We start from the raw sequence: 14,702 nt of genomic DNA on the forward strand, positions 1-14,702 counted from the left end.
CTCTGCTCCTCACTACATTCCCTCACTGGTCTCCCTGCTCCTCACTACATTCCCTCACTGGTCTCTCTGCTTCTCACTACATTTCCTCACTGGTTCCATGCTCCTCACTACATTCCCTCACTGGTCTCCCTGCTCTTACTACATTCCCTCACTGGTCTCCCTGCTCCTCACTACATTCCCTCACTGGTCTCCCTGCTCCTCACTACATTCCCTCACTGGTCTCCCTGCTCCTCACTACATTCCCTCACTGGTCTCCCTGCTCCTCACTACATTCCCTCACTAGTCTCTCTGCTCTTCACTACATTCCCTTACTGGTCTCCCTGCTCCTCATTACATTCCCTCACTGGTCTCCCTGCTCCTCACTACATTCCCTCACTGGTTCCATGCTCCTCACTACATTCCTTCAGTGGTCTCTCTGCTCCTCATCACATTCCCTCACTGGTCTCCCTGCCCCTCACTACATTCCCTCACTGGTCTCCCTGCCCCTCACTACATTCCCTCACTGGTCTCCCTGCCCCTCACTCCATTCCCTCACTGGTCTCCCTGCTCCTCACTACATTCCCTCACTGGTCTCCCTGCTCCTCACTACATTCCCTCACTGGTTCCATGCTCCTTACTACATTCCCTCACTGGTCTCTCTGCTCCTCACTACATTCCCTCACTGGTCTCCCTGCCCCTCACTACATTCCCTCACTGGTCTCCCTGCCCCTCACTACATTCCCTCACTGGTCTCCCTGCCCCTCACTCCATTCCCTCACTGGTCTCCCTGCTCCTCACTACATTCCCTCACTGGTCTCCCTGCTCCTCACTACATTCCCTCACTGGTTCCACGCTCTATTTTTCACAGCTGTAGGTGTTTTTGCGGCATATTTTCCGATTATTCGGTTACACACGGGCACAAGCTTCTCAATTAGTGCCTCATTCTCAAATTCTGAAAATTTAATGCACACCGATCTTCATCGCTTGCCTCACCTTGCGTTGCTTTGCCAATTGTGCGCCTGCACCTTCCGTGCTCTCCATCTCCACACTCACCGTGCAACTGCACAAAATGGCGTTAGTCATGTGGTACACGACGCGTAAGGCTTACGTGGCGAATATATAAATATCACTCGTTTTATCGACCTTTAGTGAATCGGCCCCCTAATCTGTGTGTGTCTATCTATGAGTATAAGGGCTGCAAAAGTTATACCCTTAGAATCTCACTGACTAATGTAGGGATGTGTTCTGATTGGCTGACAAGATAATCAGGTACCATAATCTTATTGTGTTAGTCAGTCAGGTAGTTCCCATAAGGAGCCGTCTCACCATAAACAGCTGCACAAACAGTTCCACTTTGAAATGCTAAAGACCCCCCAGTTGGCCTCCTGGGATATCTTGGTGTTGATCCCCCCCCTATAATAAATCCCAAGGGAACCCCCACAGAGGCACCTCAAAGCTTCCCAACTTATCAACTTAATTACCATCTGACTCACTGTGTAAATCTATACAGATATCTTGTGTCCTATCAAATAGCCAATCACTGCCCTTATTTGGCATCCCTAAAGAAAGATTCTGTTGCACGTTAATGGAAAATGAAGGCTCAATATTTGCCAGCACTTCCTGTTCCTTCATCTTCCATTAGCGTGCAATCGCTGATGTCACTTCCGCCCACACATGGCGACATCACTTCCGGTTGTTAGAAACGGATGTTCAGGGCTCAATGAAGTCAATGAAACAGGTATATAAGTACATTATGGTATCAGGGGGCATTATGATCCGGCTCCTGAGGAAGCGTGATGGAATCACGCGAAACGCGTAGAGCTTGTTCTTGTTTTTGCCGATTTGTACTACAATCCTGTGGGTAGCCTGTATATGGGCAGGTTTTATTGATAATAAATAGTAATATAGTATGTTTTTTTTCTCTCATTTTATCATAATTTAAGGTTCCCGCTTTATCACTACCATCAGCAGATTTACTTTGCCTTGCTGCATTTAACATCCGGTGAGTGCATCAACTCCCCATTTCGTACTCGAGGCCAAAATTTATTATTAAATTTATTTATGGTCAAATTTTTCAAGCTTGCACTTGTGGGTGTTTTATTTATTTAAGAAATATTACACCATAATTTCACTTGTTCTTTATTTTTATGTGCTTCTAATGCACATTGTTTGGTAATTTCCCCGCAATGCCATCCCACCGGCTAGAATGTAAATCGCCAGTGGGATAGCATACGCATCGCTACAATGTCCCGCAGACGCCCGAAGTTTCCTGGGATGGCATTGCGGGGAGATTAGTTGCCCATGACAACAAAGATTTGTCACTGGGCAACTAATCTCCCTGTGTACCCCTGGCCTTAGGGAACAGCATCTGCCCAAGTGATACCCTGGGGGGCTCGTACCCCTTGGAATATGTCCCTTCTTGTTCAATAAAACCCAGAATACTATCTGTTGGGGGGAGGGGGAGATATATCCCAGAGGGCTCCTCAGTTCCCAATGCAGAGCCAGTGCCGGGGGAAGGTACTTATGGTGCATTCTGCTTTGGTGCCCCCCCAGTCTCAGAATTGCCCAGTGCCCATCAGGAGTCTTTAGGATTCTCTTCAGGAAATATTTTATGGGGCACAAATGTGTTCCTCTCTGTAAATACTGAAACATATATTAAGATGTAATCTGCTTGAAAGAGAATGTTTGCCTGATGCTTCCTTTGTATAACGAGTTTACGGTTTTCCTCATTGTGAAAGTATTTTGCAAATGCAAATCATTGGTGAGTCCTTTGATGACGATCTAGATGAGATTTTGTTAAAAAACATTTCCCACATTCAGAACAAGAAAAAAGATTCTCCCCTGTGTGGGATCTATGGTGAATTTTTAGGTAGGATTGGTTTGAGAAACATTTCCCACATTCAGAACAAGAAAATGGTTTCTCCCCTGTGTGGGATCTATGGTGAATTTTAAGCTGGAATTGGTCTGAAAAACATTTCGAACATTCAACACAAGAAAATGGTTTCTCCCCTGTGTGGGTCCTATGATGATGATCACAATTAAATTTGCTTGAGAAACATTTTCCACATTCACTACAAGAAAATGGTTTCTCCCCTGTGTGGGTCCTTTGATGACGATCAAGGTGACATTGCTTTGAAAAACATTTCCCACATTCACAACATGAAAATGGTTTCTCCCCTGTGTGGGTTCTATGATGAATTCTAAGGAGTGATTTATATAAAAAAGATTTCCCACATTCAGTACAAGAAAATGGTTTCTCCCCTGTGTGAGTCCTTTGATGACGATTGAGTTCAAATCGGTTTCTAAAACATCTCCCACATTGAAAACAAGAAAATGGTGTCTCCCCTGTATGAGTCCTTTGATGACGATTGAGTTCAGATCGGTTTGTAAAACATCTCCCACATTCAGAACAAGAAAATGGTTTCTCCCCTGTGTGGGTTCTTTGATGAATTCTAAGGCGTGATTTGTATAAAAAAGATTTCCCACATTCAGAACAAGAAAATGGTTTCTCCACTGAGTGAGTCCTTTGATGACGATTGAGTTGAGATCGGTTTGAAAAACATTTCCCACATTCAGAACAAGAAAAAAGTTTCACTCTTTTGTGGGTTGTCTGGTGTTTATGAAAGTCTCTCTCATTATTAAAATGTTTACGGCACTCATTGCAGCTGTATTTCCTACGTAATGTTCTTTTTGTTATGTGAGATTTATGTGGAGAAGAATTTTTATCATGATTATTACCCATCATTTGTAAGGTATTCTGGCTGCTCCCCATGATAGGAGTATTTGTTCCCTGTATCTGTTCTGTAAGGGGATTAATGCTGCAATCTGATTGGTTTCTCCCTTTACATGAAGCCTCTTTAATCCCATTGGTTGGTGGGGGCTGTTCCTCTTTAATCCCATTGGCCGGTGGTGGCTGTTCCGCTGGAGAAACATCAGGGTTTGTGAGATTCCCATCATTATTACAACATAAAGTTGCTTCCGTATGTGCTGTAACATCGCTCCCATCTTTATACTCACAGGCTGCTAAAGGGAAGGATAGAGATCAGAGATATATCTGAGGGAAATAACTTGGATTTTGTCATTATGAAAAATAAAATAAGGAAGGTTCAAGTCATTAAAGTCATTTAAACTCAGGGCAAACTCCACTGCCCCCCAATGAAGTGACTGACTTATTAGCACATTAATTAATGGAACTATTTATATGAACTGATTATTATAGAGTAACGGCAGCTGTTTGTATCAGGATCTATTTGAACTTTTTAGCAAGGGAATGTCTGATTATTGGTCCCCCCCCTCCCCCCCGCAACATCACTGGGACCCTAAAGTCCCCTTCCATAAACATCTATTGCAGCTGCTTATCAGTCAGTGTCCTACAGGCCCCTCTATAGCTCCTCCCCCCAGCAGTTGCACCAAGTTTAACACTTTGTTGTTTTTTTTAAGCCGTCAACAGAAGAGACATGACTAAATATATGTTACTACTGACTTTCCATGTGCCTCTTAAACGGCCTGATATCCTGCATTCTATGCTCTGTATATGATAGAAACCATTACTCACCCAGTGGGCGGAGCTGCTGGGGCTCCTCCTCCTCCTCCTTTATCCCTTCCCTGTAAAGGGCCTTGTTTCCTTTTATATACTCCCACTCCTCCAAGGAAAAATAGATGGAAACATCCTCACACCTTATGGCAACCTGGCACACACAATGTTACAGTCATCCCCCAGCCAGAGAAAGGGATTATCATACACTGTTACTAAACAATAAGGGGGGATTGGGGGGCCGCACCCACCTCTCCAGTCAGCAGCTGGATGATGTTGGAGATGAGTTCCAGGATCTTCTTGTCATTTTCCTTCTGTATGACGGAGCCAGGGGCATGCAGGGCCCCCAAACCCACAGTTGGGCTCTTCTTCTTAGGGATGACGTAGCCCTATGTATTGAGAGGGAGAGAGAATGATGAGTGTGTAACGCAGCAGAGAGACCCCCTTTGTACAGACAGACAGTCTCTTCTCACTGTGCCACTCACAGTGCCCCCCTCACCTCTCCAGTCAGCAGATAGATAATCTCCAGTGTGAGATTCAGGATTCTCTCCTTCCGCTCCTCATTTTTATCCTTCTTCCCCATCACTGGGTCACTCGCTTCCTCCCACATTCCCATTGGCTCCTTGTGGGAGGGAGGGGCCTGGAAGTGGAATTAAGCACTTACACATTTCTATAGGGGATTATTCCCGGCAATATCCCCCAAAACAATTCCAAGCAGGGAATAGAATCACTAGTCTAGCCATGGGCTGAACTACCAATCCCACAATCCCCTGTTAAACTTCCCTCTAATGATGCAATGTCTGCCAATCAACACTTTCCCTTTCCTGCCAAGAATGGGCCCCTCAGTGCTTCCCCTCAGGCTGCAGGGGGGCCTTGGTACCAAATGGGAGAGGAATTCACTTATGGTGGGTGGGTTGGGCTTGGAGCTGCCACAGAAACTGCACTGACTCAGTAGCAAAGTGTCCCTGGGAATCAGCTCATGTGTTGGGAACAACAAGGTAACACTGCTCCTTTAGTGCCACCATTAGTGCAGCCCCGCTCCCTTACTCACCTCTTTCCCACACTGCTCTGCTGCCTGTAGCTGTGAGGGAGGGAACTGAGGAGCTGGGACACTCACTCATTGGCTGGGAGGGGAATGTGGGCGGGACAGAGAGCAGCAGAGAAAAATGATTGGGTCAGTGAGCAACAAGGGCGGGAGAATGAGTTAGGGACAGAGGGAAAACTCACAGACTGCAGAGTTAGGGACAGAGGGAAAACTCACAGACTGCAGAGTTAGGGACAGAGGGAAAACCCACAGACTGCAGAGTTAGGGACAGAGGGAAAACTCACAGACTGCAGAGTTAGGGACAGAGGGAAAACTCACAGACTGCAGAGTTAGGGACAGAGGGAAAACTCACAGACTGCAGAGTTAGGGACAGAGGGAAAACTCACAGACTGCAGAGTTAGGGACAGAGGGAAAACTCACAGATAGTTGTGTAAGTGTAGGAATAACTGAGCTTTTCATGATATTAACCCCTTCAGGGTTGCCAGGCTGATGGTGTTTCTGCCACACTGGGCTAACAGGCTACAGCTCAGGCAGGTTTCAGTACAAATGCACCAAGGTATGGATTCAGGCTAGTTCTTGGAGCCCTTAAACAATATTTCCCAATCTTATGTGCTAATACTTCAAGTGGTGCAGTCTGTTAACTCCGTTGCCCTGGAGCCCGATGCTTAGCACATACCTCCGAACATTTGAAAAATGAAAAGAGGGATGAAAAGATTCGGTGCGCGCAGCGCGGCAATTTTTTTGACCACGCCCACTTTTGTGGCCATGCCCCTATTGCCACACCCCACCCATTTTTTTCAAAAAATTCTCCTTTTATATAGTAGAAATGGCGGGATCAGACGCAAATGTGCTATACCCTCATACTGTACTACCTAAGGGAAACAATACAGCAACTCCTACATATAAATACAAATATAGAAAGAGAAGGCAGTGAGTTATTAGTGAGTTATAACTATGTACCAGTTTGCCCCCCATACACAGTGCCCCCAATAGCCTAAAAGACAGTACTACCCATACACAGTGCCCCCATACACAATGCCCCCCATAGAAAGTGCCCCCATACACAGTGCCCCCAATTGAGACAGTCCCACCCCATACACAGTGCCTCCAATTGAGACAGTCCCACCCCATACACAGTACCCCCAATTGAGACAGTCCCACCCCATACACAGTACCCCCAATTGAGACAGTCCCACCCCATACACAGTACCCCAATTGAGACAGTCCCACCCCATACACAGTACCCCCAATTGAGACAGTCCCACCCCATACACAGTGCCCCCAATTGAGACAGTCCCACCCCATACACAGTGTCCCCAATTAGACAGTCCCACCCCATACACAGTACCCCCAATTGAGACAGTCCCACCCCATACACAGTGCCCCCAATTGAGACAGTCCCACCCCATACACAGTGCCCCAATTGAGACAGTGCCCCCCATACACAGTGCCCCCAACTGAGACAGTCCCCCCATACACAGTGCCCCCAATTGAGACAGTGCCCCCAATTGAGACAGTCCCCCCATACACAGTGCCCCCAATTGAGACAGTCCCCCCCCAAAAACTGTGCCCCCAATTGAGACAGCCCCCCCAATTGAGACAGTCCCCCTATACACAGTGCCCCCAATAGAGACAGTCCCCCATACACAGTGCCCCCAATAGAGACAGCCCCCCATACACAGTGCCCCCAATAGAGACAGCCCCCCCATACACAGTGCCCCCAATAGAGACAGCCCCCCCATACACAGTGCCCCCAATAGAGACAGCCCCCCCATACACAGCGCCCCCAATAGAGACAGCCCCCCCATACACAGTGCCCCCCAATAGAGACAGCCCCTCCATACACAGCGCCCCCAATAGAGACAGCCCCCCCATACACAGTGCCCCCAATAGAGACAGCCCCCCCATACACAGTGCCCCCAATAGAGACAGCCCCCCCCATACACAGTGCCCCCAATAGAGACAGCCCCCCCATACACAGCGCCCCCAATAGAGACAGCCCCCCCATACACAGTGCCCCCCAATAGAGACAGCCCCTCCATACACAGCGCCCCCAATAGAGACAGCCCCCCCATACACAGTGCCCCCAATAGAGACAGCCCCCCCATACACAGTGCCCCCAATAGAGACAGCCTCCCCATACACAGCTCCCCCAATAGAGACAGCCCCCCCATACACAGTGCCCCCAATAGAGACAGCCCCCCCATACACAGTACCCCCAATAGAGACAGCCCCCCCATACACAGCTCCCCCAATAGAGACAGCCCCCCCATACACAGTGCCCCCAATAGAGACAGCCCCCCCATACACAGTGCCCCCAATAGAGACAGCCTCCCCCATACACAGTGCCCCCATACACAGTGCCCCCAATAGAGACAGCCCCCCCCATACACAGCGCCCCCAATAGAGACAGCCCCCCCCATACACAGCGCTCCCTTCATCTTCTTCGTCCCCAGCGGCTCCTCAGTGTATGCGGCTCCTTCTCCGGCGGTCTCAGGCCCTTTTATAAGGTTGCGCCCGTGCGTAATGACGTCACCCGTGCGTAAGGGCACAACCTTATAAAAGGGCCTGAGACCGCCGGAGAAGGAGCCGCATACACTGAGGAGCCGCTGGGGAAGAAGGAGCGCCAACACATCGCGCTGTCCCGGGTAAGTCAATGAATGTTCCGCATTTCTGTAATTTATTACGGAAATGCGGGACATTCATGGAACTATCCGGGACAGCGGGATGCGCTCTAAAAACCGGGACTGTCCCGCGGAAAGCGGGACAATTGGGAGGTATGGCTTAGCAACACATGGAAAACTGTAACAGCACTCCAATCCAGCAATTGAGCCAATAACCTTCTTGTTTATTGGGATCTCTGCACATAACAGTTTGGGGGGGGCTCTCACGTTTTGGAGCCTCTGCAGGTTTGTAGTTTGGAAACTCACCAACCGGGGATCAGGATTCACTTTTGGGGGCTCATTTACTCAATAACTCGATTCTGATTATTGTTGAAAAAACACTGCGACTTTCCAAGATTTACTTTGCGTCTAAACAGCTAAAAAAATCCAAACCCAACAATTCCCCAGATTAAACTCGCTGAGTTCATGTAGAAGCCAATGGCAAAGGCCCCTCCCCTTTCTCTTGTCTCGAACCTTTTGAGATTTCGTTGGGTTTTGTCTGAAAACTCGATTTTTTTCACTGCAGGTATTCGATAAATTCAGGATTTTTGCAGCGACTTTTTCTTGAGATCTTTTTTTAAAGTAAATATTGGGCATTCAGGAAAACAAATTTAGTTGAATTTGAAAATAAAAAGAAATCATGAAGGTATCAACCTGAGGAGTGAGGTATCCTGACTGCCCCATAGGGGGGCCAAGCTGCCCCGGTGTATTTACCCTGCCCAGACTCTAAAGGAGGTGGGATAAACCGGCGGCATCCTCTCTTGTTCCTCAGAGTGTACTATCATATACCATCTGTGAGTATTTGACCCTACATCTTTATTTGTCTCTCACAATAAACCTGTTCTATAGTTCAACTACAAGAACCTTCTGGTGTCCATTTTTGCAGCACACAGCTACAGTGAGTTGTAGTTAGACCTCTAGCAACGCAGGTCATTTCCATCTAGTGAAGGCCCATCCTGTATATGGGAATCCCATGTACCCCATGCTCTAACCTATACTAGCCTGGGGTTTTACAGCCACATAGGGGTCACACTGTGTAACCTACTAAGCTAGCCAATAGAAGCTCTTCCCTACTGATCTATGGCTAACTCAGTACCACACTCACCTACTGGCTTATGGATTCCCTCACATTCTCCTTACAGTCTTGTTACAGGGACACATTGTGGGAAAAACACTATTGTGCCAATGAATTGTACTCCTCTAAATACAGAAGGAATGGGCTTTATAAAGTAGTGTTTCCGGCTGATTTATTGGAAATTTCTCTAAAACCCCCACTCCCACCTTATCTCATACCTGAGAGCCGGGGGGGGAGCAGAGATCTAAATGTAACAATGGAGAAAGCAGACCCCGCAGCCCAGGTCTCCCAGCCCCCCCACCCTGTGACCACAGGGGCTGCTTCCTCGATTGTTACACCATTGGCCAAACAGTTTGTGGCCACACCCCCAAAATATCGCACTAAACGCTGCAAGACCTCCTCATAACAATGAGACCTCCTCATAACAGTGAGACCTCCCCATAACAATGAGACCTCCCCATAACAGTGAGACCTCCTCATAACAATGAGACCTCCTCATAACAGTGAGACCTCCCCATAACAGTGAGACCTCCCCATAACAGTGAGACCTCCCCATAACAATGAGACCTCCCCATAACAGTGAGACCTCCCCATAACAATGAGACCTCCCCATAACAGTGAGACCTCCCCATAACAATGAGACCTCCCCATAACAATGAGACCTCCCCATAACAGTGAGACCTCCCCATAACAATGAGACCTCCCCATAACAGTGAGACCTCCCCATAACAGTGAGACCTCCCCATAACAATGAGACCTCCCCATAACAATGAGACCTCCCCATAACAGTGAGACCTCCCCATCCCATGGGCTCCAGGCAGCAGTGCTTTACATACTGCGAGGAAATTGTGTCACAGTCTCAGCGGCGTAACTATCGTGCACTGGACCCCCCTGCAAAAAATCTCCAGAGGAGCCCAGCACCCAGCTATCTGTTGCCCCGCCCACTCCCCGCCCCCGCTCTCTGCTTTCCACTCAAGCTTCCTGCCCACCTGGGATCCCCCTCCCGCCGGCACGTAGGGGATCATTTGGGGGGGGGGGGACTGTGACCATGGGATCTGCTTCCCCTAAAGTTACCCCACTGCAGCCAAACTGGCCGGAAAAAAGGACATCAAGGGGCAGATTTACGAGTCCTATGAGTCCTACAGCCGACTGTGGGTCAGTGTTTAGGTATTGTCTGTCTCCTATTTCTTAATCGTGGCCCTATGCTGAGGCAACAGTGCCTGTATACTTTCCTTGGTGGAGCCGAAACTGCTCTGGCTTCCTTCCCTCTCTATCTCACTTTCCTAGAGAGTGCTCTTAAGAGAGTACTGTATATACTTGAGTATAAGCCTAGTTTTTCAGCACCCAAAATGTGCTGAAAAAAGTCACCCTCGGCTTATACTCGAGTCGGGTGCCATGGGTCCCTCCAGACTAGCACCCTCTGTACTTTGTGAGCAAATTAGGCCACCCGCAACCAGACCCTCCAGTGCCCTGGCCCGCTCCCAAATTCATCTTTATCTGCCATCCTCATCTGTCCCTGACATTTCACTTATATTCTATATGAACTATATATAGTTTTGAAGGATTTTAACTCTTTGTGTTTTAGCTGGGTTGCTGAGTAATCTTAAGGTATCATTGTTGATAAAACAATTGTTTTTGTTGACCCTCCACTTACAGATCTAGTTTACAGTTTTTATTTGAAATAAATATTTCAAAACATATACCCCACTGATGCCTCACTTAATGCAATTTTATTGGTATTTATTTTGATGAAACTTAGCAGTAGCTGCTGCATTTCCCAACCGATAGGCATATACTCGAGTCAATAAGTTTTTCCAGTTTTCTTAGGTAAAATTAGGTACCTCGGCTTATATTCGGATCGGCTTATACTCGAGTATCTAACTGGTCCTCAATCACGGGGTCCCTGTCCCCGACTTCTCTAGATTAGATGGTGACTGTAGGGCTATAATGGCTTTACTGGAGCCTTGTTATGATCCCAGGCTCAGTGGACCTTCACCTGAGACACAGTGGATGTGAGTGGATAATAGGTCAGTATGGGTCTGTATGTGAGTGTATAGATAGGTCAGTATGGGTCTGTATGTGAGTGGATAGGTCAGTATGGGTCTGTATGTGAGTGGATAGATAGGTCAGTATGGGTCTGTATGTGAGTGGATAGATAGGTCAGTATGGGTCTGTATGTGAGTGTATAGATAGGTCAGTATGGGTCTGTATGTGAGTGGATAGATAGGTCAGTGTGGGTCTGTATGTGAGTGGATAGGTCAGTGTGGGTCTGTATGTGAGTGGATAGATAGGTCAGTATGGGTCTGTATGTGAGTGGATAGATAGGTCAGTATGGGTCTGTATGTGAGTGTATAGATAGGTCAGTGTGGGTCTGTATGTGAGTGGATAGGTCAGTATGGGTCTGTATGTGAGTGGATAGATAGGTCAGTATGGGTCTGTATGTGAGTGGATAGATAGGTCAGTGTGGGTCTGTATGTGAGTGGATAGGTCAGTATGGGTCTGTATGTGAGTGGATAGATAGGTCAGTGTGGGTCTGTATGTGAGTGGATAGGTCAGTGTGGGTCTGTATGTGAGTGGATAGGTCAGTGTGGGTCTGTATGTGAGTGGATAGGTCAGTATGGGTCTGTATGTGAGTGGATAGGTCAGTATGGGTCTGTATGTGAGTGGATAGATAGGTCAGTGTGGGTCTGTATGTGAGTGGATAGGTCAGTATGGGTCTGTATGTGAGTGGATAGATAGGTCAGTGTGGGTCTGTATGTGAGTGGATAGGTCAGTGTGGGTCTGTATGTGAGTGGATAGGTCAGTGTGGGTCTGTATGTGAGTGGATAGGTCAGTATGGGTCTGTATGTGAGTGGATAGGTCAGTATGGGTCTGTATGTGAGTGGATAGATAGGTCAGTGTGGGTCTGTATGTGAGTGGATAGATAAGTCAGTGTGGGTCTGTATGTGAGTGGATAGGTCAGTGTGGGTCTGTATGTGAGTGGATAGGTCAGTATGGGTCTGTATGTGAGTGGATAGATAGGTCAGTGTGGGTCTGTATGTGAGTGGATAGGTCAGTATGGGTCTGTATGTGAGTGGATAGATAGGTCAGTGTGGGTCTGTATGTGAGTGGATAGGTCAGTATGGGTCTGTATGTGAGTGGATAGATAGGTCAGTATGGGTCTGTATGTGAGTGGATAGATAGGTCAGTGTGGGTCTGTATGTGAGTGGATAGGTCAGTATGGGTCTGTATGTGAGTGGATAGATAGGTCAGTGTGGGTCTGTATGTGAGTGGATAGGTCAGTGTGGGTCTGTATGTGAGTGGATAGGTCAGTGTGGGTCTGTATGTGAGTGGATAGGTCAGTATGGGTCTGTATGTGAGTGGATAGGTCAGTATGGGTCTGTATGTGAGTGGATAGATAGGTCAGTGTGGGTCTGTATGTGAGTGGATAGGTCAGTATGGGTCTGTATGTGAGTGGATAGGTCAGTGTGGGTCTGTATGTGAGTGGATAGGTCAGTGTGGGTCTGTATGTGAGTGGATAGGTCAGTATGGGTCTGTATGTGAGTGGATAGGTCAGTATGGGTCTGTATGTGAGTGGATAGATAGGTCAGTGTGGGTCTGTATGTGAGTGGATAGGTCAGTGTGGGTCTGTATGTGAGTGGATAGATAGGTCAGTGTGGGTCTGTATGTGAGTGGATAGGTCAGTATGGGTCTGTATGTGAGTGGATAGGTCAGTGTGGGTCTGTATGTGAGTGGATAGATAGGTCAGTGTGGGTCTGTATGTGAGTGGATAGGTCAGTATGGGTCTGTATGTGAGTGGATAGATAGGTCAGTATGGGTCTGTATGTGAGTGGATAGATAGGTCAGTGTGGGTCTGTATGTGAGTGGATAGGTCAGTGTGGGTCTGTATGTGAGTGGATAGGTCAGTGTGGGTCTGTATGTGAGTGGATAGGTCAGTGTGGGTCTGTATGTGAGTGGATAGATAGGTCAGTGTGGGTCTGTATGTGAGTGGATAGGTCAGTGTGGGTCTGTATGTGAGTGGATAGGTCAGTGTGGGTCTGTATGTGAGTGGATAGGTCAGTGTGGGTCTGTATGTGAGTGGATAGGTCAGTGTGGGTCTGTATGTGAGTGGATAGGTCAGTGTGGGTCTGTATGTGAGTGGATAGATAGGTCAGTGTGGGTCTGTATGTGAGTGGATAGGTCAGTGTGGGTCTGTATGTGAGTGGATAGATAGGTCAGTGTAGGTCTGTATGTGAGTGGATAGGTCAGTGTGGGTCTGTTTGTGAGTGGATAGATAGGTCAGTGTGGGTCTGTATGTGAGTGGATAGGTCAGTGTGGGTCTGTATGTGAGTGGATAGATAGGTCAGTGTGGGTCTGTATGTGAGTGGATAGATAGGTCAGTATGGGTCTGTATGTGAGTGGATAGGTCAGTGTGGGTCTGTATGTGAGTGTATAGATAGGTCAGTATGGGTCTGTATGTGAGTGGATAGGTCAGTGTGGGTCTGTATGTGAGTGGATAGGTCAGTGTGGGTCTGTATGTGAGTGGATAGATAGGTCAGTGTGGGTCTGTATGTGAGTGGATAGGTCAGTGTGGGTCTGTATGTGAGTGTATAGATAGGTCAGTATGGGTCTGTATGTGAGTGGATAGGTCAGTGTGGGTCTGTATGTGAGTGGATAGATAGGTCAGTATGGGTCTGTATGTGAGTGGATAGGTCAGTGTGGGTCTGTATGTGAGTGGATAGGTCAGTGTGGGTCTGTATGTGAGTGGATAGATAGGTCAGTGTGGGTCTGTATGTGAGTGGATAGGTCAGTGTGGGTCTGTATGTGAGTGGATAGATAGGTCAGTGTAGGTCTGTATGTGAGTGGATAGGTCAGTGTGGGTCTGTATGTGAGTGGATAGGTCAGTGTGGGTCTGTATGTGAGTGGATAGGTCAGTGTGGGTCTGTATGTGAGTGGATAGGTCAGTGTGGGTCTGTATGTGAGTGGATAGGTCAGTGTGGGTCTGTATGTGAGTGGATATGATGACAATTTTCCATAATCATCTTATTTGTGTAATCATATATTGCATATATAGTCCATTTCCTTCCTTCCTACCAAACCACTTAGATTGTAAGCTCTATGGGGCAGTGACCTCATTCCTACTGTTTCTCATACCACATCACTTTTTCCCTGTGTATATATAATTATTTATTGTATTTATTCTAACACTTGTCCTCCCTGTGTATAATTTTGTATATTGTACAGTGCTGTGTACCCTTATGGCGCTTTATAAAGTTATACACACATACATTTGGTGTGTGACGTTACTGTGGCTGCAAACTCCACTTCTTTGGGCACAAGTTCCACCACTGATCCTGTAAGAGGTAGTGACTCCCTATTATTCCAAAGGGAAATCCTGCCCAGACAATAATAACAAATATATTTTCA

General features: G+C 47.3%; 1 protein-coding gene and 1 pseudogene across 1 annotated transcript in view; both read right to left on the reverse strand.

Annotated features, from left to right (window-relative positions):
- LOC101732590 overlaps positions 1-5,129 on the reverse strand; it is a 59,788-nt pseudogene extending 54,659 nt beyond the window's left edge.
- The window catches only part of h2ac14 (H2A clustered histone 14), a 1,193,713-nt gene that overhangs the window by 973,884 nt on the left and 205,127 nt on the right, over positions 1-14,702 (reverse strand).

This window comes from Xenopus tropicalis, chromosome 9 (assembly GCF_000004195.4).
Source record: "Xenopus tropicalis strain Nigerian chromosome 9, UCB_Xtro_10.0, whole genome shotgun sequence".
In the NCBI taxonomy this organism is placed as follows: domain Eukaryota; kingdom Metazoa; phylum Chordata; class Amphibia; order Anura; family Pipidae; genus Xenopus; species Xenopus tropicalis.